Source organism: Dasypus novemcinctus, chromosome 1, assembly GCF_030445035.2.
Source record: "Dasypus novemcinctus isolate mDasNov1 chromosome 1, mDasNov1.1.hap2, whole genome shotgun sequence".
In the NCBI taxonomy this organism is placed as follows: Eukaryota; Metazoa; Chordata; class Mammalia; order Cingulata; family Dasypodidae; genus Dasypus; species Dasypus novemcinctus.
In genome coordinates this window covers 918,299-944,869 of record NC_080673.1, presented here as the reverse complement: position 1 = coordinate 944,869, position 26,571 = coordinate 918,299, and the positions used below count along the sequence as shown (strand labels likewise).

The following is a 26,571-nucleotide window of genomic DNA, read 5'->3' as shown; positions in this document are numbered from 1 at the left end:
AAAAGATCAGAATACAAGGAAATTTTTTTAACATAATAAAGAGTATATATGAAAAACCCACAGCCAACATCTTTTACAATGGTGAAATCCTAAAATCCTTCCCTCTAAGATCAGGAACAAGACAAGGATGCCTACTCTCACCCCTTCTATTTAACATTGTCTTAGAAGTACTTGCTCGAGCACTGAGGCAAGAAGCAGATACAAAAAGCATTCAAATTGGACAGGAAGAAGTCAAAATTTCATTATTTGCAGATGACATGATCCTATACATAGAAAACCCTAAGAGGTCTACAACAAGGCTTCTAGAACTTAAATGAGTTTAGTGAAGTTGCAGGTTATAAGATGAATGCACAAAAATCAGTAGCATTTCTATATACAAATAATGAGCAAGCTCAGGAGGAAATCAAGAAACAAATATCATTTACAATAGTAAATTAAAATTTCAAATACCTGGGAATAAATTTAACTAAAGATGTGAAAAACTTATACACAGAGAAATACACAAGACTGTTCAAGGAAATCAAAGAAGTCCTAAATAAATGGAAGAATATTCCCTGTTCATGGATAGGAAGACTAAATATTATCAAGATGTCTATCCTACCAAAACTGATCTACACATTCAATGCAATCCCAATAAAAATCAACACAGCATTCTTTAAGGAATTAGAAAAACTCACTATGAAATTTATTTGGAAAGGAAAGAGGCCCCGAGTAGGTAAAGACATATTGAAAAAGAAAAATAAGTCAGGCCTCTGCAGCTCTGCCACCAACCACCCTCTGGCAGCAGTTCTGGTGCCTCCTTGGGCCAGCAGTCCTCCAGCGGGAGGGAGCGAGGTGGGCAGCAGTGGTGGCAGCATTGCAGGCTGCAGGACCTCCTCGGGGTGTGGCCCCAGCGCCCAAGTGCTAGGAGAACATTTCTACTGCTGCATCAAGGGCACAAGTCTTATAATTCAGCAAGATTTGGAATTCCTGGAGAATTGCCTTCCTGAAAAGTTGAAAGAAATCTCTTTAAATTCTGTCTCTTAGTTTTCCATTTTGTTGTGTTTCAGTGGAACATCAAGAAACCATGAACAACTTCAGTAATGAGGAGTTTGACTGCCATTTCCTGATGAAGGTTTTACTGCCAAGGACATTCTGGGCCAAAAAATTAATGAAGTTTCTTCTTCTGATGATAAAGATGCCTTCTATGTTGCAGACCTTGGAGACATTCTAAAGAACATCTGAGATGGTTAAAAGTTCTTCCTCGTGTCACCCCCTTCTTTGCAGTCAAATGTAATGACAGTAAAGCCATAGTGAAGACCCTGGCTTCCATAGGGACAGGATTTGATTGTGCTAGCAAGACTGAAATCCAGTTGGTGCAGAGTCTCGGGGTGCCACCAGAGAGGATAATCTATGCAAACCCTTGTAAACAAGTGTCTCAAATTAACTATGCCGCCAATAATGGAGTTGAGATGATGACTTTTGACAGCGAGGTTGAGTTGATGAAAGTGGCCAGGGCATATCCAAAGGCAAAAGTTGGTTTTGTGGATTGCCACCGATGACTCCAAAGCAGTCTGCCACCTCAGTGTTAAATTTGGAGCCACACAGAAAACCAGCAAGCTTCTTTTGGAATGGGCTAAAGAGCTCGATATTGATGTCATTGATGTCAGCTTCCATGTGGGAAGTGGCTATACTGATCCTGAAACTTTTGTGCAGGCCATCTATGATGCCCGCTGTGTCTTTGACATGGGAGCTGAGGTTGGTTTCAGCATGTATCTACTTGATATTGGTGGTGGCTTTCCCAGATCTGATGACGTGAAGCTTAAATTTGAAGAGATAACCAGTGTCATTAATCCAGCATTAGACAAGTATTTCCCATTAGATTCTGGAGTGAGAATCATAGCTGAACCAGGCTGATATTATGTTGCTTCAGCTTTCACACTTGCAGTGAATATCATTGCCAAAATAAATTGTGTTTAAGGAACAGACAGGCTCTGATGATGAAGATGAATCGAGTGAACAAACCTTTATGCATTATGTGAATGATGGAATGTATGGATCATTTAATTGTATCCTTTATGATCATGAGCATGTAAAGCTTCTTCTGCAGAAGAGATGCAAACCAGATGAGAAGTATTACTCATCTAGCATATGGGGACCCACGTGTGATGGCCTTGATCGGATCATTGAGCACTGTGGCCTGCCAGAAATGCACGTGGGCGACTGGATGCTGTTTGACTGGATGCTGGGGGCTTACACTGTGGCTACTGCTTCCACTTTCAATGGGTTCCAGAGGCCAACCATCTACTATGTGATGTCAGAGCCTGCATGGCAAGTCATGCAACAAATTGAGAGCCGGGGGTTTCCCCCTGAAGTAGAGGAGCAAGACGCCAGTGCTCTGCCTTTTTCCTGTGCTTGGGAAAGTGGGCCACTTGTGCTCCAGCTAGTATTAATGTGTAAATACCATTTTTGTAGCTGCTGTGAGTTTATCTTGAATGGAGGGATTTGGGGGGGGGGATCATTTAACTTAATTACTGCTAGTTTTGAAATGTCCTTCTAAGAGTAGGGTTGGCACAGACACAGCGATAAGGAAGACTAGGAGATGGGGTTACACTTATCTGTGTTCCTATGGAAACTACTTGATTATTTTGTTTTATATGGATTTTTATTCACTTTCAAACATACTTCTAAGGGATGCCTCTCACTTGCTGAACAAGCATTTGTAGCTTGTATAACCACAGAATGGGCCAAAAGCTTAATGTTGTGACCTGTTTTAAAAATAAAAGTATCTTGAAATAAAAAAAAAAAGAAAAAAGAAAAACGGAATTGGAGGAATCACACTACAAAGCTACAGTAGAGAAAAAAGCATGGTATTGGCACAAGGAGAGACACACAGACTAATGCAACTGAACTGAGAGCTGATAGAGATCCTCATATATATAGTCATATAAAATTCAATAAAGCCACCAAACCCTCTCAACTGGGAAAGAATGGCCTATTCAAAAAATGGTGCCTGGAGAACTGGATATCCATATGTAAAAGAATTATTGTAACTTTGGGTAAGGGAATGTGTCCTGTGAAGGTAAAATTTGTCTTAAAATAATATAATTATAGTCTATATGGTTACAAATAATTATGAGAATTTTAGCAAAGCATTGTTTAAATTAAGGTACTTAAATGGATAATTGCAAAAAGTCATTATTAAACAAAACCTGAATTGATAATAATAATAATAAAAGGTAATTTTATAACAAGAAAACTTGTTGGCAGCCAGCCTCCCCTGCAAACCTGCTTCTAAAAGACTATTTCTGGTATTACATGCTACTAAGTATTTAAAATGAAGAAAAGTTCATTATTTTAACAAGTTTGTTTAGTGTTGATAGTAATTATATTTTGGAAAAAGGTTGCCTGAAAAGCTTCCAAAATTGTTTTGGTAACTTATGTATGTGGAATATATGGAATGTGTTTTTATTGTTAAGGAAACAGGAGATGATTTTGTCCTAAGAAAAGTGATTATTAAGAAAGAAAAAATGTGTGACAAAATCTGAATGAATACTGAAAGTGTAGAAGGTTAATGGAAAAGAAATTTTTATGGTTAAAGTTAAGCAAGATTTGATGGGTCTGTCTATAAAGTTTTAAATAGTTTAGTATCAAGAAGTATACTAATGCAAAGTTAAAATTTTCTTCTTTCTCAAAGTCTCTCAAATCATTAGCCTGTTTTGGTACAAGTTTATAAAAAGTTTTCATCTTGAATAATCAGTATACAAAGAAAGTCTGTTTTATCAAAATAGCTTCTTGTGCTTTAACCTCATCATTTCCTCAGTGTTCAAAGAAAAAAAGCTCTCATCTCTTTTAAAGGAAATTAATTTTCAAACCTGCTTTCTCAGAATCAAATCCTGAAAAGTAGCTTTTTATTCCAAACTAATTACCTTGAAAGAAAAATTAAATAGTTGAGTTCATTTAATATGTTATAAATTGAATGGAAGTTCTTTAAAAGTGTTATAAAATTAACCAGATTTTTAAACCCTGTTAACTAAAGTTGTATGAGTAAAAGGTTCATATGAATGCTTAAGAGTGTATAAATTTACCAATATTTCAACATAATACTAAACAAAAGTACAATATGATTATGGATTTAATTAATATAAAAAGGTGTGTGTCATAGAAACAACTTCTTATCATAAATTGCAGTAATAGCATTGTAGTATGGAGCTGTACCAAATATTGCTAGCTTGTTGCAAAAAATTAATATCCAACTATGCCACTATCATTTTGTTTTAAAATGTGCTAAGACTTTCTTTAGTATTTCCTTAAGCAAGTCAAGCCAGCCTGCATTCTCCTACCTGTGGAAAAGTCAACAATAGACTTTTGCAGTGCCTCCCCAAGGCTGTGTATATAGCCCAACCATCTGCCCTGGCCTTGTGGCAAAGAATCTGGCTGTGCAGAAGAAATCTGTGGCTAAAAAAATGCTACTGATGACATTATGTTAATAAGTAATCCTTTTTTCAAAATTAAAAGAAACAGCAGAAACAGTGGTATCTTATCTTGAGAGCCTGGGGTGGGCAGACAGTTGGGGTGGACTGTGAGGTCCCTCCTCCTCTAATGAATTCTTCAATATTGTTTAGTTGGGCTAAAACAAAACTATAACTTCTGCTGTGATTGATAAAGTACAATGTTTTCTCATGTTAATGTAGTTTGTAATATGGTTGGAATACTGAAAATCTTTCATCCCTCACTTAGCTCAAATATTACAACCATTGTATGTATTAATAGGGAAAAGTCCTTCATGGAAGTAGGAAAACCTCCAGCAAGCTGCTTTAAATAATAAGAAAAGGAAAGTAAACTGTGGACATTAACTTAGCCTATGAATTGGACATGGCAAGCACCAATATTGGCTTTGGGTGGAGTTTGTGGCAAAAGCAAAATTCTAAACAAGTATCCCTTGGATTTTAATCACAATTCTGGAAAGAGACCAAAAGTGCAATATAAAAAAGCAATTGTGTGCAGCATGGGAGGTCCTGCTAAAAGTGAAAGATTTAAATCAATAGGGTCTGGTCACTCTAAAGACTGCCATCCCTATCTGGGGGTGGATTGCAAATACTAAAAGCAAGACAGAAATGATGGACTGTTGTAAATCACCCTCAGATTATGAAAAAGCACCTGGGATACCTGCTAGTAGTAACAGGTGGCTGTCATGTCCCTGCCCACTCCACTAACACCCCTTTTAGGACTGTTGACACAGATGCCTTTGTAAAGGTCCAGGGCCCTACCACTGAAACCTGAGAAAAGGAAAAATTGGCTCCACTGTAAACGTGAATATCAATGAAGAAACTATAGTGATGGCCAGAAGAAGAAAAGGCATCTGGATACCTGTGAGAATGATGTGGAATTTGGCAGTCATTTCCTGAAAGTCAGTTATTGCTACATATGGCACAAGAATTCTTGAAATGGACTAGATGCTTTCTTTGACTGCTTATTATAAGCATTTTGGGGATGATTGGTATCATTACAGTTGCTACTATTGCTGTAATAACTTTACATGAAAGTATGAACAGAACAATATGTACATAACTGGCATAAAAATGCTAGTGATTTGTGCCATAGTCAAGAGCATATAGATTCTGGGCAGTTAAATAATTGAGTTAATGATTTGAAATCAGCTATGTTACATATTAGAAATCAATTGTATAATTTGAATTTGTTAAGGGGGTTGAGATGTGGTTGGAATGAAAGTAATTTCTGTTTAACTCTGCTTGCATATAATACATCAAATATAGTATGGAAAAAGTAAGAATCATTTATTAGGCCATAAAAGTAATATCTCTCTGGAAATAATTGAATTACAAAGGAAAATATTAGAGATGTCTCATAATCAAATTCATGTAGCAAATGATAAGGATATTTTGTCAGATATGATTTCACATATTACACAATTTAACCCAGTTAATTGGTGGAAAGCACAGCATTTCCTGTCAGCTTTAGGAATAGGGCTAAACATATTTGTTCTATTGCTCATGATTCTTGCCTGTGCCGGACAGTGCTTTCAAAGAAAATTGCAAAGTGTAACAGCCATGGGACATGCAAATAATCTGGTGCTAGCCAAAGCACTTCAATAATCTCCCCAAGTCAAAGAGCTTGGCAGGTAGTCAATGATGAGTAAGACTTTCGAGAGGAGGGCAACCTAAGACAGGCATGGTCACCTCAAGTAAAACAAAAGGGGGGGGAGGTGGACTTGGTCCACTGGTTAGGGTGTCTGTCTACTACATGGGAGGTCTGCAGTTCAAGTCCCAGGCCTCCTTGACCCATGTGGAGCTGGCCCATGTGCAGTGCTGATGTGTGCAAGGAGTGCCATGCCTTGCAGGGGTATCCCCCACATAGGGCAGCCCCATGAGCAAGGAGTGCACCCCATAAGGAGAGCCGCCCAGTGTGAAAGAAAGTACAGCCTGCCCAGAAATGGTGCCACACACATGGAAAGCTGACACAACAAGATAACACAACAAAAAGAAACACAGATTCCTGATGCCACTGACAACAACAGAAGTGGACAAAGAAGTTGCAGCAAATAGACACTGAGAACAGACAACTAGGTGGGAGAAGGGGAGAGAAATAAATAACTAAACAAACAAACAAAACAAAAAGGGAAAGTTTGGAAACTGAGGCACAGAGGTCTCACAAGGAGAGACATGCTGTTTCCATGGCTATGCTTGCAACCTAAGGAATTCAGTAATAAATAGTTCCCAGCAAACAGGAGGAAGCTATTAAAGGCTGAAAGATGAGCACATACCTTTTGTAGTAAATTGAACACTTAGACTTTGTACCTTGAGATAAGATTTTTTGAATTCCTTAGACTCTGAGTAATGCTGATAGTTAACTGCGTGTTGCTGCTTGTTCTCATGTAGACTGAGGTATATATAGAGCTCCTTGTAAACAATAAAGTTGTCTGATGAGTCTCTACTCATGGACCCCCTGATCCCAGCTTTCTCACTTTCTTCCTCTTTCTTTCATTCTTTTTTTTCTTCCATTCCTGATACCCTTCGGGCCCAAATCTCCACCACTCCCCATGTCTCCAGTGATGGCTTTTAATAGTTTTATTTTGATTTTCATAAACTTGAAATGATAAGTTTAATTGTAATTGGGTATAAGGTTAAAGTTGGAGGTGGTAGAGATTGTATAAAATCCATTTAAAGATGTTTAAAGGGTCCTTTTTGCAAGGTATTTGACACCTCTTGAACTTTCAGTTTTACAAGTGTTGTGAAGTTGACAGATGGAGTAAGGTAAATATGCTAACCTTCTCATTTAAAGTTTGTTTATTTATTTATTTGTTGTTGTTGAAGTTAAAAAAAGCACCAGAAGAATACAATGTAAATGACCAGACAACTTGTTTATTTTGTGGAATGGAGCATTTTATAAAGAATAACTTGACTGACTAATAAGACCTCACTCTTGTACAATACCTTACAAATCTGCACTAGTGCCTGTCATGAGCAGTAAAGATCTTGACAACTCTCTAAGTAACTTCATATAATTTCTGAAATGTTTATATGAATAATTTTTTGCACACTCAAATTTAACCAACAGAAAATTAGATAATTCTTTTTAATTTGACAACACATCCCATGCAAGTCCCAACATATCAAATAATCCTAACAACTTTTAAAATTTCTCTTCTATTAAGGTAAAAAATTAACAATTTTTTTCAGAGTCATGGACCCAAAGGGTATCGGGAATGAAAGAAAAAGAGAGATTGGGATCAGGGGATGTGAGAGCATTGAAGCCTCAAGTTCATCAGACAAGTTTATTAATCTCAGGGGCTTCTTTATATACCCCAAGCAATCGTGAGAACTAGCAACTATTCTTGCTAACTATTCCCATTACTTCAACCTGTGTAACACAATGGATCAAAATCTATGATTATAAATCAAAGTTCAAAATTTCAATGTTCTATTATATTGTTGAGAAAACATAGCCATAAATCTTGTTGCCCAGGTTGTTCCATTCTACCTAGTCCTCATTCCACCTGAATGTACACATCTCCTGCTAGATTTATGACCTGCATGTATAGCTATGGAGACAGCATGACTCAGTCTTCAAGGAAGTAACTTGCTTCCATGGAAACAACATACCTTTGTTTCCCACAATTTTTTATTTTCTGGGACCCCTGTAGAAATCTTTGATCAAGGAGACATACTTAGGATTTGGTTGAGGAAATGCAAGATGTCAAAATTGCCAGGAGGTTTGTAATGTATATGAAATAAGATCATAGGTCACCATGAACAAGACTCAGCTCCTTATTTAACCAAAGTGACAACGAAAAATTAAAACAATATTCTGGCAGTAGTATGATCCTTTACAAAAATAGATATATTAAAAGGGAGATGAGGGGAAGCAGATGTGCCTCAAGTCATAGGGCTTCCACCTACCATATAGGAGGGCCTGGGTTTGATCCCTGGGACCTCCTGGTGAAAAATAAGAAGAGGAAGCATGCCCCACATGATGAGCCAGTGACACAGTGAGTCAGTGCCTGTAGAGTGAGCCAGTACCCATGGAAGTGAGTACCACAGCAAGATGATGATGCAACAAAAAAATGATGAAGGGGAGAGTCAAAGTGAAGCACAGTGGAGACCAGGAACTGAGGTGGCACAATTGACATCAAACCTCTCTCCACATCAGTGGTCCCCAGGAACAAATACTGTTGAGTCCTAGAGGAGAAAAACATGAGAAGAGAAAACCAAAAGAGAAATAGATGCAGAAGATCACACAGTAAATGTACATACACAGCAAAAATAGCAGAGTGGTGGGAGAGGAAGATGATTAAATAAATAAATGTTTTTTTAAAAAAGGAAGATGACTTGATTCTCTTAAAAAATGCATTCATATTAAAGACTACATGCAGGGCAGTGAATTGCTGTGATAAGAAACATAATAAATGCCTTCTAGGCCAATTACTCATAAGGCAAATAAAACTTTCAATCACCTACTGAAAGCAGAACAATAATCCCAGAAAATGCTGTCATTTTAATGGGAAAAACCAAATTTCAAATTTGCATGCATATGCTGTTTATAAAAATCTTATTGGAAAACCCATTATGTCTTATCCAGCAATAACCATGAAAAACAAAATTCTTTTTCTGCAAATCTTTGCAACTTTCCTATTCTTTCAGGTTTTATCCTGTATTTTTTCTCTTTAAAATTTTTCAATAGCCAATGATTTTGCTTTAAGAAAGAACTATTCTCTTATTTTTCTCTACAAAACCATATCCTGCATACCATGTGTATTAGTCAGCCAAAGGGGTGCTGATGCAAAATACCAGAAACTGGTTGGCTTTTATAAAAGGTATTTATTTGGGGTAGGAGCTTGCAGATACCAGGCCATAAGCATAAGTTAATTCCATCACCAAAGTGTATTTGGAGCAAGATGGCTGCTGATGGCTGCAAGGGTTCAGGCTTCCTGGGTTCCTCCCTTTCAGAGTCTTGCTTCTCTCTGGGTTCAAGGCTCCTTTCTTCCAAGGGCTTGCTTCTTCCTGGGCTCAGCATTCCTCTCTTCCGTGTGCTGGCTTCTCTTTTCTCTGTGAGTTTACTTCCCAGGGCTCCTGCTTAAGGCTTCAGCATCAAACTCCAACATAAAAACCCTCATGAGGGAAACAAAGGCATGTTGTTTCCATGGAAGCAAGCTACTTCCTTGACCACTGAGTCATGCTGTCTCCATAGCTATACATGCAGGTCATAAATCTAGCAAGGAGATGTGTACATTCAGGTGGAATGAGGACTAGGTAGAATGGAACAACCTGGGCAACAAGATTTATGGCTATGTTTTCTCAACAATATAACAGAACATTGAAATTTTGTACTTTGAATTATAATCATAGCATTTGTGTTACACAAGTTAAGGTAATGTGTTACACAAGTTAAGGTAATGGGAATAGTTAGCAAGAATAGTTGCTGGTTCTCATGATTGCTTGGGGTAGATAAAGAAATCCCTGAGATTAATAAACTTGTCTGATGAGCTTGAGGCTTCAATGCTCTCACATCCCCTGATCCCAATCTCTCTTTGTCTTTCACTCCCAATACCCTTCGGGTCCATGACTCTGACATCTGGCACCCAATGTGGGGCCCAAAGCAGTGACTGCAGCAGAGATTCTTCCATGGCAGTATTGGGAACATGGAAACTGAAAACCTTCCTGAAAGGTTGAGGTGTCCATTGAAAGGTGACTCAAGTCTGACAATACAGTGGTGAGAATCTTAAATTAATTTTGTTTTCTGCTAGCATCAGGGTATGGGGAATCAATGAGGATGTCTGGAAGAATATTCAGAGGACAAAAATCTCTTTTAAATACTGTTGGAGTCTCAGTGAAAACTGCTGATTTACTTGAATTTTTGCTCTAGTACAAAAACACTGTTATTGGTTTCAGCCACAAGGAAAAAATCTTTTAAATCTTAAACAGTGGAAACAGGTAATGAAGGTGCTACATAGAGCATACCAAAAAGGAAAGACTATATCACTGTTGGTGTGGGCTTTAGGGCAACAGATTGCAGCAGCCTTAGATCCACTGCAGTTTGAAGCAGAGGAGGAAGAAATTACCATCTTTTCCAGGGAGTCCCATGACACGGGCCATCAGAGTGAGGACAGGGAGGAAATAGAGGACAAGGACAAGGATGAGCCCCCCAATGAGAAAGAAACTAACCCCTTTCTGCCTAAGCAGGTGTCTAAATTGAATATTTCTAAAGCCAGCATTTACCCTAATTTGTGTAATGTAGCCCCTACAGTCTCACCGGTTACAATGCCGACAGCCCCGGGAATATTTACTGATGCCATTGACACCAGGCCCTACACTAACAACGTGTTTGTACCAAATCCAGTTCCAACTACTCCCTTAATGCATTGTTTGCTGCAAGGATCTTGACAGGGAGATCCTGAAGGAATGCAATTACTAACAGCTTTCCCGGTAAATATTCAACAAGTTTCCCCAGAGGCAAACAACCCTCAAGGAGGATATAATTTTCATCATGAACCCCTGCCACTTTAAATTCTGCAAGAACTTAAACAAGCCTGTGCACAATTTGGAACTAATAGTCCTTACGCTTTTGGCTTAGTGCAGGGGCTGACTCAAGCTGACCAACTTATCCCCTGGGATTGGGACATGCTGGCTAGAACTGTTTTAAGCTCGACTGAGTTTTTGCAATTTAAACCTGGTGGACAGATGAAGCCAATATGATTGCGCACTGTAACGCAGTACAGAATCCTCCCATTCTTACTGCTGCTGAACAATTATTGGGTATTGGTGATTGGTCTGGAATTCAAAGACAGCTCCAATACAATGATCAGGCCATAACACAAGTGCACAATTCATTTTTGGCAGCTTGGAAACGGATTTGTATACCTGGAAAACCTACTCAATCTTTTGCCAAAGTGATCCAGGGAATTAACCATATGTGGAATTTGTAGCCCAATTAACTGACATTTTGATTCAAAGAATTGAGATACCAGAAGCAAGAGAGTTAATTTTGTTAACGTTTGCTTTTGATCAGGCTAACAGTGAATGTAAAAAGGTGGTCGTGGCTGTAGCCTTTAAAGGTAGCTTGAAGGAGGACAGAAAGAAAGGAAATTGTTTTGAATGTGGGAAGCCTAGTCACTATCAGAAAGAATGTAGATCTTTCTAGCCCTATAACATTGTCTGTAGAGGCTGAAAAAGAACTGGCATTGATAGAGGATCAAATTTCTCAAGGGCAATTAACACAAATAGAACCTGACAAATCTGTTGATTTATTTTCTCAACCCCTTAATCTCCTACAGCTTTATTTTGGCAAGAAGGTATACTGGAATGGGTTTTTGTGTTTTTTTTTAACCTAATAATAAACAAAAAAGATTGCAGACATATCTCCAAAAAATAATTTCCATCCTAGCAAAAGGCTGTGTTAGATCGTTACAATTAAAGTGGTCTGATCCAGACAGGATTATTTGTGATCTTTCTCATGAAGAAATTCAACACTTATATAACTAATCCTCAATGGCAAATTGCTATTAGTAATTTTCAAGGCATTATTGATAATCATTATTCTACTTCTAAATTGTTAACATTCTTATGAAGAACCACTTGGATTTTACCAAAAAATGTGAAAACCGTTCCTATTGAAAATGCATGTACAGTATTTACTGATGATAGTAGTATTGGAAAAGCATCATATGTTACCTCTTAAAAGGAACAGGTTTGGCAGACTCCTTATTCATCTGCTCAACTCACAGAGCTTTCAGTCATCATTAAGGTTTTACAAACGTTTCAGGAGCCCTTGAATATTGTCTCTGATTCTGAATATGTGTGTTTAACTGTAGCTCTTATTGAAAGAGCTCATATTTTTATTACCGATGAATTGTCTCAACTCTTTGCTGACCTTACCAAGCCCTCATTCGACAAAGAAGCCAGTCCATATATATTACTCATATCTGGTCTCCTTCTTCCCTTCCTGGTCCTCTAGCTACCCCAAATGCCCAAGATGATCTGTTAGTGGGATGTTTGCAGGATGCAACTAAATATCATGCATTAATTCATATTAATACTAAGGGACTTAGACATAAATTTCCTCAATCGACAAAACATCAAAGTCAAGAGATTATTCACACCCATCCCACCTGTGGACCTTTGGCCACAGTGCCTTTTCAGGCTGAAACTAATCCCAGAGGCCTGGCTCCTAATCAACTGTGGCAGATGGATGTTACTCACATACCATCATTTGGTAAACTACAATATGTCCATGTCTGTACTGACACTCTCATTTTTTCTGGGCTACTGCACAAAGTGGTGAATGTTTTCATCATGTTCATTCCCATTTGTGATCTGCTTTTGCTGTGATGGGATGCCCCTTGAAAATTAAAACTGATAATGGCCCGTCTTAAACTAGTAAGCCTTTTGCTTCCTTTTGTTCTATGTATGCTGTTGAACATGTTACTAGTATTCCTTACAATCCTACAGGTCAAGCCATAGTTGAACACAGCCATCATACCCTAAAAACTATGCTTTTAAAACAAAAAGGGGGAGATGATGGTATTATAACACCAAAACATCAATTATTATTATTATTATTTACTTTAAATTTTCTTAATGTTTATAATTCACTGACACCTGCAGAATGTCACTTTGGAAAATATCAAACATCTACAGTGGACACTGGAAATGAAGATCAACCAATATTCTGGAAAGATATTTTAAGCAATGAATGGAAAAAAGGCAGGATTAAAGTATGGGAGGCAAGGCTATGCTCTTGTATTTCATAAAATGGAGAGCAAATTTGGCTACCTGCGAAGAGGATTAAACCATGGAATGAAGAGATGGGATCTCCTACAACTTCTGATCATGGTGATCATAAGTAATGAGGAAGCCATGGGTAATTACACCTATTGGGTCTATATACCTAACCCCCCATTACTCAAAGTGTTAACCTGGAAAGATCCATCCTTGCCTATTTATCTGAATAAGACCCATATATTCCCTGGACCAATTGATGATCGGTTACCAATTAAGTCCCATGAGGAAGGATAAAGAATCTATAATCTCATATTACCATTTGATTCTCGACCCCTATGCATTGGTAACCATCCTCCATGTATGTATGTTAAAAATTGAACTATGGTTATCTTCAAAAATAATAATACTAAATATTTAGTGACATTATTTCCTTCTTATAATTATATGGTGACTAAAAAACCTACCTATAACTGTCTGCAAAGAGATATTGGGGATAAAGAAGGATGGCAAGAATGCCATATAGGAAGAGGATCTGTCGTTTTTAATGATTCCTATGGAATAGTGTGGGAAAGTGCCCCTATGAGGAGTTCCACCAAATATAATGGCAGATTTATTTGGTATGGTCTAAATAGTAAAGAACAGCCAATTAGTAATATGCAATATCCGTTTCATGAATCCCTTGAATTGGATGAAAAAATAATTTTTACCAAAAATAATAGTGTTTGGAAATATAAAGGAAAAGGGATCCCTTCTCCATGGTGTAATATTACATCTATGCATAGTCAAAAGAATTTGTGGAAAGGTTTTCTGGGAATAGCACCTACTATAGAATGGATTGGGAATAATAGAATGGTCAATATTTGTGTTTAGATCAAACTCATCATTTTCAATCTTGTGTAAGAGATCCTTATGTGTTTGTGGTTGGAAAACTATAACTGAGAATGCTCTGTTTTATAAAAGTGGGGTGTTGTATACCTGTTTGTCTGAGAATGTTTTACAGAATGGAAATTTCATTACAATGACTTGAAGGTGGTGGGGAGTGTGGATTCCAGTGCGACTGAACCGAATTTGGCAATCATCACCTGAGAGTCAACTGCTGTTCCATATGGCTCAAGAAATCCTGAAGTGCTCAAAGTGATTTGTGGGACTGTTAATAGCTGGCATATTGGGACTGATTGGTGTTATTGCAGCTGCTGCTACAGCTACCATGACCTTGCATGAGACTGTGCAGACTCAGCAATATGTGCATGATTGGCATAAGAATGCTAGTGACTTATGGCATAGTCAAGAGCACATAGATGAAGAATTAAACAATAGAGTTAATGATCTAGAATCAGCAGTTTTATTTCTTGGAGATCAAGTATACAACTTAAATTTACTTAGAGGTTTAAAATGTGATTGGAAAAAGAGTAATTTTTGTATTACTCTGCTTGCTTATAATAATTCTACTTTTGATTGGGAAAAGATTAGAAATCATTTGATAGGTCATAAGGGTAATATGTCATTAGAAATAGAAGAATTACAGAAAACGATATTGGAAATAATCAGATTTATGTAGCTGATGATAAGGATATCTTTAATGATTTGATTTCTCATTTCAATAAGTTTAATCCAGTAAATTGGTGGAAGTCTCAACATTTTTTATCAGCATTAGGAATAGGACTTTGTGTGTTAATCTTGTTGCTTATTGTTGTTCCCTCCCTGGGACGAGGCGTTTGCTGAAGACTGCACCATGTGAATGCTATGGGACAGGGCAATAATTTGGTACTTGCAAGAACCTTGCAATGAGTTCCCCATGGTCAGTGTGCTTGGCTGGTAGTCAATGATGGGTAAGCCTCTCAGAGGAGGGCAACCTAAGACAGGCACAGCCATTCTGACTAAAACAAAAAGAGGGAAATATGGGAAACAAAGGCATGTTTTTTCCATGGAAGCAAGTTACTTCCTTGACCACTGAGTCATGCTGTCTCTACAGCTATGCATGCAGGTCATAAATCTAGCAAGGAGATGTGTACATTCAGGTGGAACAAGGACTAGGTAGAATGGAACAACTTGGGCAACAAGATTTATGGGTATGTTTTCTCAACAATATAATAGAACATTGAAATTTTGTACTTTGAATTAATTATAGCATTTGATTCATTGTGTTACACAGGTTGAGGTAATGGGAATAGTTATCAAGAATAGTTGCTGGTTCTCATGATTGCTTGGGATATATAAAGAAGCCCCTGAGATTAATAAACTTGTCTGATGAGCTTGAGGCTTCAATGCTTTCAGATCCCCTGATCCCAGGCTCTCTTTGTCTTTCATTCCCGGTACCTTTTGGGTTCGTGACTCTGACACCCTCATATCAAAACTCCAACTCTGTCCTTTGCCATGACCTTTATCTGTGAATCCCCACCCAGCAAGGGGTGGGGACCCAATGCCATAATGATGTGGCTCAATCAAAGCCCTAATCATAACTCAATCATGCCCAGGTACAGATCAGATTACAAGCATAATCCAATATTTCTTTTTTGAATTCATCAACTAAATCAAACTGCTACACCATGCAAGCTCAATTTAGCATAAGCCTAAGGTTTTAAGGTATCAACAGATCTTAGGCTCTATCTTAAAGTTGACAATTTATACAAAACTCAAGTACTGTTGAAATCAAAGTTTGATTCCCTTTCGTTAGGTTAAAACTTATTTTTTTCTACCATAAACATCTAAGAGCATGTTATAAGAAATCTTTTAAAGATGCTATTTTTGAATCATTAAGCCTTTTAGAACTTCTGAATATCAATCAAATATGCACTTCCTAATTTGTTAAAGACCAGGAGTTTCTTTTTCAAGTGCACATCTCAAATGGTTGTCCTTGGTTAATTCAAACATTCCTCAAGTAGCCACTGCAAACTCAAGTCATCCTTGGTGAGATTCACCCATGTATTCAGAAAAAAATATGAACTGATACCACAGTGAGAAAAGAGATATTAGAGAATTTTTCAGGAAAGAATAAAAGAGATTTAGATTATGAAGTCCCCATGTTTAAGTAAAGGTTCCAAAAATGAAAATTGTATAGGCCTGTATTAGTCAGATTCTCTAGGGAAACGAAACCAACAGGATATCTGTAAATAGTTTGAGGTTTTATAAAATTGCCTCATGCAACCATGGCAATGCATAAGCCCAAATTCTTCAGGGCAGGCAGCAAACCAGGGGTTCCAGTGAAGGTCTTTGATGAGTTCCCAGGAGATGTTAAAAAAAGAGATTGGACATGCCTTAAACCAGTAACACTTCTTTATTATATTTTCTAAAGAACATTATAGTTTCAACCACATACCCAACAATCTCCTGTGTTCACCTGCTACCCCTTAATCCTTCCCCCAATTCCATGGACCATCTGACCCATCCTCCCAACCCTAGCCCCCCTGAAGCCTGCAAAGCCCAACCCAGTAGTATCCCTATGCCCCTGTCTTATTCCTTCGTTGCACAACTATGTACCTCCACTTTATCATAGATTTTGCCTGTGTGGGCATTGACTCACAACCTTTCTCTCTCCCCATATTTTCTATAAGCCTATCTTCCAGTCTCTAGCTATCTGAGACAACTTGATTTGCTTAATTCTTATCAGGGAGGTCATGTAGTATTTGTCCTTCATTGCCTGGCTTGCTTCACTTAACATAAGGTCCTCAGGATTCATCCATGTTATCCCATGCGTTAGTACTGTATTCCTCCTTACAGCTGAGTAGTATTCCATTGTACATATATACCACATTTTGTTTATCCACTCATCTGTTGATGGGCATTTGGGTTGATTCCAACTTTTGGTAGTAGTGAATAATGCCACTTTGAACACTGGTGTGCATGCATCAGTTCATGTCTTTGTTTTCAGTTCTAGGTATATATCCAGCAGTGGAATTACTGGGTCATATGGCAAATCTATAGCTAGTTTTTTGAGTAACTGCCAAACTGTCCTCCAGAATGGCTGGATCCTTCTACATTCCCACCAGTAGTGGATGAGGGTTTCCATTCCTCCACATCCTCTCCAGCATTTATAGTCTTCTGTTTTTTTAATAGCTGCCAGTCTAATGAGTGCAAGATGGTGTCTCATTGTACTTTTGATTTGCATTTCCCTAACAGCTAGTGATGTTGAGCATCTTTTCATGTGCTTTTTAGCCATTTGTATTTCTTCTTTGTTGAAATGTCTGTTCAAATCTCTTGCCCATTTTTAAAATGGGTTGTCTTTTTATTTTCAAGATACAGGATTTCTTTATATATGCTTGATAGGGGCAACTGGCACAGGGTTCACCTGGGGCAGGCTTCTAGGGAGTATATGAGTTCTTATTTTGCCATACTATGTTATATCAGTGGGCGGAGACCAGTACAATGAATGGAAAGGTGTTATAACCCCATCCTGGGTAGGCCTGATATTCTCAAACAGAGGGGAGGGTGTCTCTTGAGAGCATGGGTGGCTCCCAGTGGGGGAGGACAGACTAGTGTGTCAAGCCCTCAGCATTGGTGCAAGTATCTATCAATCTTGTCTTTCAAGCAGTGAAGATTGGTTGTCACTGTGGGCCCCGGTGGAAAGGGAGAGAGGAATATAATGGATGGAAGAGGGGGTAACTGGTGGCAATGGAAGTATTCTGCATGATCTTGCAATGATGGATACAGGCCATGTTAAATGTCACTAAAAATTTATAACAGTGTATAGTCTAAAACGTAAACCATAATGAAACCATGGTTAGTAACTATGTATCAATATTTGTACATCAGTTGCAGCAAATGTGACATCCATGTGTAAAAAGATCATTGCTAGGGAAGGGGGAAAAGGGTTTGATGTTGTGTATATGGGAGTCCTATATATTCTAAATGTGACTTTACTGTGATCTAAAACTTTTTTGAAAACATCATTTTAAAAAAGGATGCAGACACAGGAATAAATGGAAAAGATTGCCTTGCCACTGTACATACAGGGCAACACCTAATACAGTGATGAAAGGCAAAAAGTTAAAAAAAGTTTTGAATCACAGAGGGGTTCAACTATGGCAGAGGAGGAGCACTGGTGTAGGATGTCATTTAAGGAGGATGCATGGGTAGGAGGGAGTTTTCCAGGGCATGCATATAAGTTGTAAACATATGTTTGGATGTTTGTTGGGTATTGACATAGTGGGTAGAGTTTCACATGATAACAGAAGGAGTGCTGCCCATTTTAATTGTTCTAAAGTGACCCTGCTGCTATATACTACTGGGATACAAGATATCAAGAAGTACAAGAATGAAATGAAACCACTGTCTATGATATGAGCTTCCTGCCACTCTGAAGAAGGTCCATAGAGTTTTCTTGTTTATTTCCGTTGGTTAAAATAATATATTTTGCATGATTTCAATCACTTACAATTTTTGAAATTTGTCTTATGACTCAGAATATACTCTTTTCAAATATTTCATACACACATGCAGACATTTTATTCTGCAGTTCTTTGGTAGAGTGTTTTATAAATATCTTTTCGTTATGCTGTTGATTAGATAGGTCAAGTCTTTTCTATATTTTTAATGACTTTCTGCTTACATTCTATTATTTTTTAGGGTGGGTTTTGAAATAGCCAAATAAAATTGTTGATTTTTCTGTTTTCCCATTCAGTAGTAGCAACATTTTTTTCATGTAGTTTGAACTAAACAATATATACTCTTGATGAATTGAACTCTTTATTATATTGAAATGTTGCTCTTTATCCCTTGTAATTTTCTTTGCTCCAAAATATTTTTCTAATGTTAACACAGTCATTCCAAATTTCTGTTTGTAGATCTCTACATGATAACCTGTGTTTATAAATATAAAGTGGGTTTCTTATGGAAATAATATAATTGGTTCTGCTCTTTAAAATAAAATCAACCTCTTCCTTTTACCTGAATTGTTTAGACAATTTTTGTTTAATACAAAAATTGGTATGGTTGGGTTTAAATCTATTCTTTTGGTGTTTGTTCTTTTTTCCTATCATTTTATTTGTAGAATGACCATTTTTTTCTTTATTAGAGAAGTTATGGGTACAGAGAACAATCCTGCATAAAATGCAGGATTATCATATACCACCCCACCACCACCTTGAAATGGCATGCAACATCAGTTACAATTCATGATAGCATACTTTTACAATTGTACTATTAAAGACCATGATTTCACTTAGGGTTCACTGTACAGTGTAGTTCCTTAGATTTTTTTAAAATATTTTTTTAAAAATTTATTTCTCTCCCCTTCCCCGCCTCCCACCCCGGTTGTCTGTTCTCTGTGTCTATTTGCTGCATCTTCTTCTTTGTGCACTTCTGTTGTTGTCAGTGGCATGGGAATCTGTGTTTCTTTTTGTTGCATCATCTTGTGTGTCAGCTCTCCATGTATGCAGCACCATTCCTGGGCAGGCTGAACTTTCTTTCACACTGGGTGGCTTACAGGGCACACTCCTTGTGTGTGGGGTTCCCCTATGCGGGGGACACCCTGCATGTCAGGGCACTCTTTGCGTGCATCAGCACTAAGTGTGGACCAGCTCCACATGGGTCAGGGAGGCCTGGAGTTTGATCCTTGGACCTCCCATGTGGTAGACGGATGCCCTATCCACTGGGCCAAGTCTGCTTCCCTCCTTAGATTTTTAAAATAAATTTTCTTCTGTTACCATAGATACAATCTAACAGTTCCCCTTTTAATCATATTCTTATACATGTATCAGTGCTGTTAATTGATTCACATCATTGTGCTACCATCTCCACTATGCATTACCAAAACATTTCCATCATTCCAAATAGGAACCCTGTACAGTTTAAGCCTTAACTTCCCATTCCCTATTACATTCCATCCCCTGGTAAACTATATTCTAGATTCTGACTCTAGGAGCTTTCTAATTCTAGTGATTTCAAATCAGATAGCTCATACAATATTTTGGCCTTTAAGTCTGACTTACATCATTCAATGTGAGGTCTTCAAGGCTAACCCATGTCGACACATGTATCAAGGCTTCATTCTTTTTAGCAGCTGAATTATATTCCATTGTATGTATATACAACATTTTATTTATCCGTTCATCAGTTAATGGTAACTTGGGTAGCTTCAGTCTTTTGGCAATTGTGAATAATACCTCTAAGAACATATTGTTTGCAAATATCTGTTCAAATCCCTGTTTTCAATTCTTTCAGAAATATATCTAGTACTGGGATTGCCAGTTCTTGTGGTAGTTCTATATTTAGTTTTATGAGGAACTGCCAAATTGTGTTCCACAGCAGCTGCACCATTTTACATTGCTACCAATCATGAATGCCTGTTCCTGTTCCTCTACATACTCTTCAATACTTATTCCCATTTTTTTAAAAAAAGTAGTCATTCCAATGTTGCTGAAATAGTATCTTATGGGTTTGATTTGCATTTCTCTGAGGGTTAATGATGTTGAGCATCTTGTCATATGCTTTTTGATCATTTTTATATCTTCTTTAGAGAGTATCTAGCCCATTTTTAAATTGGGTTGTTAGTCTTTTTGTTGTTAAGTTGAAGGATTTCTTTATACATACTATACATGAATCCTTTATCAAATATATGGTTTCAAATATTTTCTACCATTGTGTAGCTTGTCTTCTTTTATGATAAAATTCTTTGAGGACAAAAGGCTTTATTTTAATAAGTCCCATATATCAATTTTTTTTTCTTTTTGTTGCTTGGTGTGCTTTGGGTACAAAGTCTAAGAAAACATTGCCTAACACAAGATCCTAAAGATGCTACCTTTCCTTTTCTTCTAGGAGTTTCATAGCTGTAGCTTTTATATTTAGGTCTTTGATCTATTTTAATTTGATTTTTGCATATGGTGTGAGGTAGGGGTTCTCCTCCTTCTTTTTAATTTTTTTTTCATTTTTGAAGAAAGTGTGTTCTTTCCCAATTGAATGGTTTTGCCCTATCTCAAAAATAATTTAGCCATAAATATGAGGGTTGATTTCTGAACTCTCAATTCTATTCCATTGGTTTATATGCCTATCCTTATGCCAGTACCAGGATATTTTGATTACTGTGGTTTTGTGATATATTTTAGGTCAGGAAATGGGGCTCCTCCAAGTTCATTCTTCTTTTTCAAGATGGCATTATCTATTTAGGACACATATCCTTCCATATAAATTTGATGATTGACTTTTCCATTTCTGCAAATAAAGTTATAGGAAGTTTATTGGGATTTCATGGAATCCACAAGTTGCTATGGGTAGTCTTGGCAACATAACTTATTTAGTCTTCAAATCCATAAACAGGAAATACACTTCCATTTATTTAGGTTTTCTTTCATTTCTTTTAACCTTTATAGTTTTCTGCATGCAAGTCCTTTATATGTTTGTTAAGTTTAATTTGTAGATATTTAATTCTTTTAGTTGCTACTATGAATGGGTTTTTCTCTTGATTTCTTCTGATTTTTCATTGCTAGTGTATAAAAACACTACTGATTTTGAGTGTTGTACCCCACCACTTTGTTGAATTCATTTATTTGCACTAGGAGCTTTACTGTGGTTTTTTTCAGGAATTTCTGTATATAAGATCACAGCATTTCCATATAGGGAAAGATTTACTCCTTCTTTTCCAGTTTAGATGATTTTTGTTGCTTTTTCTTGCCTAATTGCTCTAACAAGAACTTCCAGTACAATATTAAGTAACAACAGTAACAGTGATCATCCTTGTTTTGTTCCTCATCTTAGAGGGAAAGCTATCAGTCTTTTAAACTATTAAGCAGGATGTTGGTTCTCAGCTTTTCATATATGTCCTATATCATGCTGGGGAAGTTTCCTCCTGTTCTTATTGTCTTAAATAGTTTTATCAAGAAAAGGTACTGGATTTTGGTCAAATGCCTTTTCTGCATCAATTGAGATAATCATGTGTTTTTCCCTTCATTTTTTAATGTGGTATATTACATTACTTGAATTTTTTATGTTAAACCAACCTTGCATATCAGGCATAAATCCTACTTGATCGTGGTGTATAATTCTTTTTAATATGCTGTTGGACTCAGTTTGCTAGTATATTCTTGAGGATTTTTGCATCTATATTCATAAGTTTTCTTTAGTTTTCTTTTCTTGTGGTATCTTTATCTGGCTTCAGTATGAGGGTGAGGTTTGCCTTGTAGAATGAGTTAAGAACTGTTCTCTCTTCAATTTCTTGAAAGAATTTGTGCATAATGGGTATTAAATCTTCTTGGAATCTTTGGTAGAATTCCCCTGTGAAGCCATCTGGTTCTGGGCTTCTCTTTGTTGAGGGGTTTACTGTTTCAGTCACTTTACTAATTACTGATTTGTTGAGATTTTCTATTTCTTCTTAAGTCAATGTAGGTAATATACATGTTTCTAAGAATTTTCCATTTCATCTATTGTATTTAATTTATTGGCATACAGTTATTTATAGTATCCACTTATAGTCCTTTTTTTATTTCAGTGGGGTTGGAAGCGCTGTTCCCCTTTTCATTTCTGACTTCCATTATTTGTATCCTCTCCCTTTTTTTATTTTATTGATATTTTCAAAGAACCAACTTTTTTTGTTAGTAAAAAGAATTCATTGGGAAATGGGAGAAAAGAACAGAGCTTGCTGAGAAATGGAAAAGAAGGATGAAATACTCATCAAGATTTGATGCAGGGTCTTCTAGGCAGGGAGTGGGTTTTGACATGTGTGGTCACCTTTTAAGCTGTTAATTATTCCTCCCTTGCTAATGCTAAGGGGAGGGGCCTCAGATGTTATTGACTACCTCACTAGTGGTGGGGGTCAATGGTGTGGCCTGTTTGGAATATCCAGGACCCCTCTCAATTCTCGGACCATAAGGTCAAGGTCAAGGTGTTGGCAGGTTCTCACTGCCATGTTGTCTGTCAGCCAGGTTGCCTGCTGGGCCTGCTGCCTTTGCCCTTTCACTATACTAACTTGCCTCAACTCCTTCCTCAGCGAGTTCATGCCCTTATTCCTAAGGGAACTCTGAGGACTATTGGTTATTCTTCTGTAGCTACTTCTTTTTGAAGAACCAACTTTTGAATTTGTTGATTCTATCTCTTATTGTTTTCTGTTTCATTTATCTCTGTTCTCATATTTAGTTCCTTTCTTCTGCTTACTTTGGGTTTAGTTTGCTTTTTTCCCCTACTTCTTCTACTTTTGAGGTTAGGTTACAGATTTGAAGTATTTTTTTCTTTTTCAATGTAAGCATTTAAATTTAGAATGTGAGGTTTATGTCACTAAAATTTCTTGAGCCTGATAACTGCACTTAAGATGATTAAATAAGTGAATATCCTTCCTAAGAGACATAAAAGGAAGCATTGTGTTTGAGGATTACATGTACAACCTGCTTTCAAATGTTCAGATGGTAGACAGATAGATAGATAGATAGATAGATAGATAGATAGATAGATAGATAGATGAATAGATAGATAATATAATGATATGGATAATATAATGGAAAAAATGTTAAAATTTTTGGATCTGGGTATCTGGGTCCTTTGAGTGTGGGATTATGTTGGATTTCTCTGTATGGGGTTTGTATTATTTCTGCAACCATCCTGTAGATTTTAAATTATGTCAAAATAAAAAGTTAAAAAAAATAGTATGTTGCTAAAGAGTCAGATGCCAGCTAGCAATCCTTGTGATCAATGCAGCCCTTTTGTGAACGGTCAAGAGAAAGATGAGAATGAATCCAAAGATCACACAGACAGAATGTACATCCTCGAAATCTAAAGACTTTAGTATTCCAATATTTCTAAGTTAGTTTTTAAAGATGAAATTAGTAAAGTGAGTTGAATCTCTGTGCAGGGCCTGTCATAACCCCTCTCATACTCATAACACACATTCAAGGCCAGGCAGACAAAAATTAAGGAGGGCACTGACAGTTGGAGTCTCATCTGATCACCATGGGTTGGCTTAGGTGTCCTAGGCCACAAAATGAAAAGTTTATGTGGCCAGCATTGGGGGTCTGCAAGTCCTCTACCATGAAACCTCCCAACAGATAATTCAGATGGTTACAGATATGGGAAGACACTTACCTCTTTCTTTTCTAAGGCAGTCGGGAAAAATCTAGGGTGGCCATCCCTGCCAGCCTACAGAGCTTAGTCCATATCCCCTGGGTCATGACAGGCGATCACTGATTTGTGGGTCAAGGTGTGGGAAAGATGGAGGTATTGTTTTTCTATACCCCTAACCCCACCTCCACTAAGGTCTGCCTTGGTTGCCAGGCAGTTGGAGGTTCTGGGCAGGATGCTCACCATGGGGTTCTATCTTTTGTTGTGGGAACAGGTTCCTGGCAACCTGAGGTGACTCAGCAGAGGCCTTGAGAGCATTGTATGGTCTGCTGATAGTCATGATGCTCTGTGCAATCCTGATCTTGGTAACCTTGTGCCTGGTGTTGGCAGCTCTGCTAAAGGACTTTATACAAAGCCTAGATGTCCAGGGAATGCTGTGGAAATTGGTGGCTTGGATAGTTATAGTGGGGATTTTTATTATTAAATCTTATTATAATGGGAGGAGAGACAAAAAACTGGCCACTGACATTTCTGCTCTTCTAGAGGGAACACAACAAGTTGTTGATGTTTCACTACATTGAAAAATAATTTGGAGACCTTAACTCAGCTATAACGTAAGACAAATTCAAGAACAAAGTATCAGAAATTGTATATGTGAAACTCATGAATAAAGAACTGGAAATCTACAACTCTTCACTTGGGCTCAAAGTAGACGAGTCTAGAAAGTCATGGAAAGGAGAGACATCTAAATGTTTACAAGAAGTTCACCTGATGGTTGACACTATAAGCAAAACTCTCACCTTAGAAGACTTAACAAGGCAAATCCAACATCAAGTAGTTCCAACCAAATCATCCTTCAAAATCTCTCAGGCAAATATAGAACAGATTCCCACATCCATGACAGGAGCTTTGGAGGAAAATTTCAGGTTTGAAAGAAGCATAAAATTCTATCAGAGGAATCTCAAAAACCACAGTGTAAGCTGGGCACATTTACTAAAGAGAGAAAAATCTCAGGAAACTCTAAACTACCTATGGAACCAGTTCTTAGTAATAAAGTGGGTCAAATCAAACCTCCAGATGAGCATTTGCTTAAGATTTGTGATGCAGCTGCTGTTCTTGAGGAAAATAATATAGATCTTGGGAACATGGAATTGGATATACTGAAGACATCAGAAAATGGAGACCTCATAGTGGGAGAATCCAAAGGAATGTTGATTGATGCTGTGGAGTTAAATACTTACTTACAAAGTCTTAAGGAAAAAGAAAAGAAATGCATGCAAAATTAGAAGAAGAAATTAAAATAATCAGTGAACTTGAAAGTCATGTTGGAAGATTCCAAACTGAAAAAGCTTTGCTCACTCCAGGTAGAACTCTCCTAACTGGAAGGGAGAGACAAAAGCTCCAACAGAAACTTCAAGTCCATCTGCATCAAGAAAAGGAGACAAGTTTTAATTGAATTGTCAAGTTAAAGAGAATTTACCACATAAAGATGGAGGAATATTTTTCCAAAGCAAATAAAGACATCAGCAATGGATGTGAAAAGCTGAAAACTTATAAAATTCAAGCAGAAATCATTGCAGAAAAAGTTGATAGAATCACTGAGTATTATGAAAGCCTTATTTCCCAGAGGCATAAAGCTCATGATATGGAAATAAGAGCTGTGATACCTGGGAGAAACCTGTTTCAACTGAGAAAATAAAACACATCCATGGCACAAAAACTAATCAAGGAAAAACATGAAGTTTCTGAAAATTATCATTCCACCTCTCGTGTTTCAAATGGAGCACTTGGCAGAGTCCTGGAACCACAACCAGGAACCCTCTGGATCAACAGTTTCCCAAGGAAGGAGGAACATCAGGCTGAAATGGTAAAGCCATGCCCTGTGTAAACCAGCTACCACACCCTGGGGTCCCTGAAGTTGGGTCCACCCCATCCAGTCAGCAGGTGCCACAGGAGGTCAAGACAGATCTTGTCTTGTAGCTCCTCTCACAAGCAGAAGCAGCTCAATAGAATCTTCTTCAACCCTCTCACATGATAGGGGAGCAGTCAACCCAGGCTCTGTTCTTCCACATTGCTCTCCTGTCAAATGCCCCAGGAGGAATGTTCTGAGAAGATGATATGCTGTGCTTCCTCCTATTCTGGAAAGTGAGGAGGAAACTCCCCAAGAGTCCATTTACTAAGAGAATTCCTTGGTTCAACATTAATCTCCACTGGTAACAACAATGTATCAACACCAATCTTTTGACTCCAGCTTCTGTTTATATAACCCGGAAACAAATGTAGCACCTGCTCTGTGGATCCTGATTCCAACGAGTCTACTTTAAATCCCACAACAGCAAGACCTTTTAGTCTCAACTGATACATTTTATTTTTTCTC

General features: G+C 37.5%; 1 long non-coding RNA gene across 1 annotated transcript; it reads right to left on the bottom strand.

Annotated features, from left to right (window-relative positions):
- Positions 1–1,352: 1,352 nt before the first annotated feature.
- Positions 1,353–24,405, bottom strand: LOC131279199 (uncharacterized). The gene is made up of 2 exons (XR_009186576.1): positions 24,219–24,405; positions 1,353–1,800 (listed from the first exon to the last, which is right to left on the bottom strand). It is a non-coding gene; the product is annotated as an uncharacterized lncRNA (long non-coding RNA).
- Between the last annotated feature and the right edge of the window lie 2,166 nt (positions 24,406–26,571).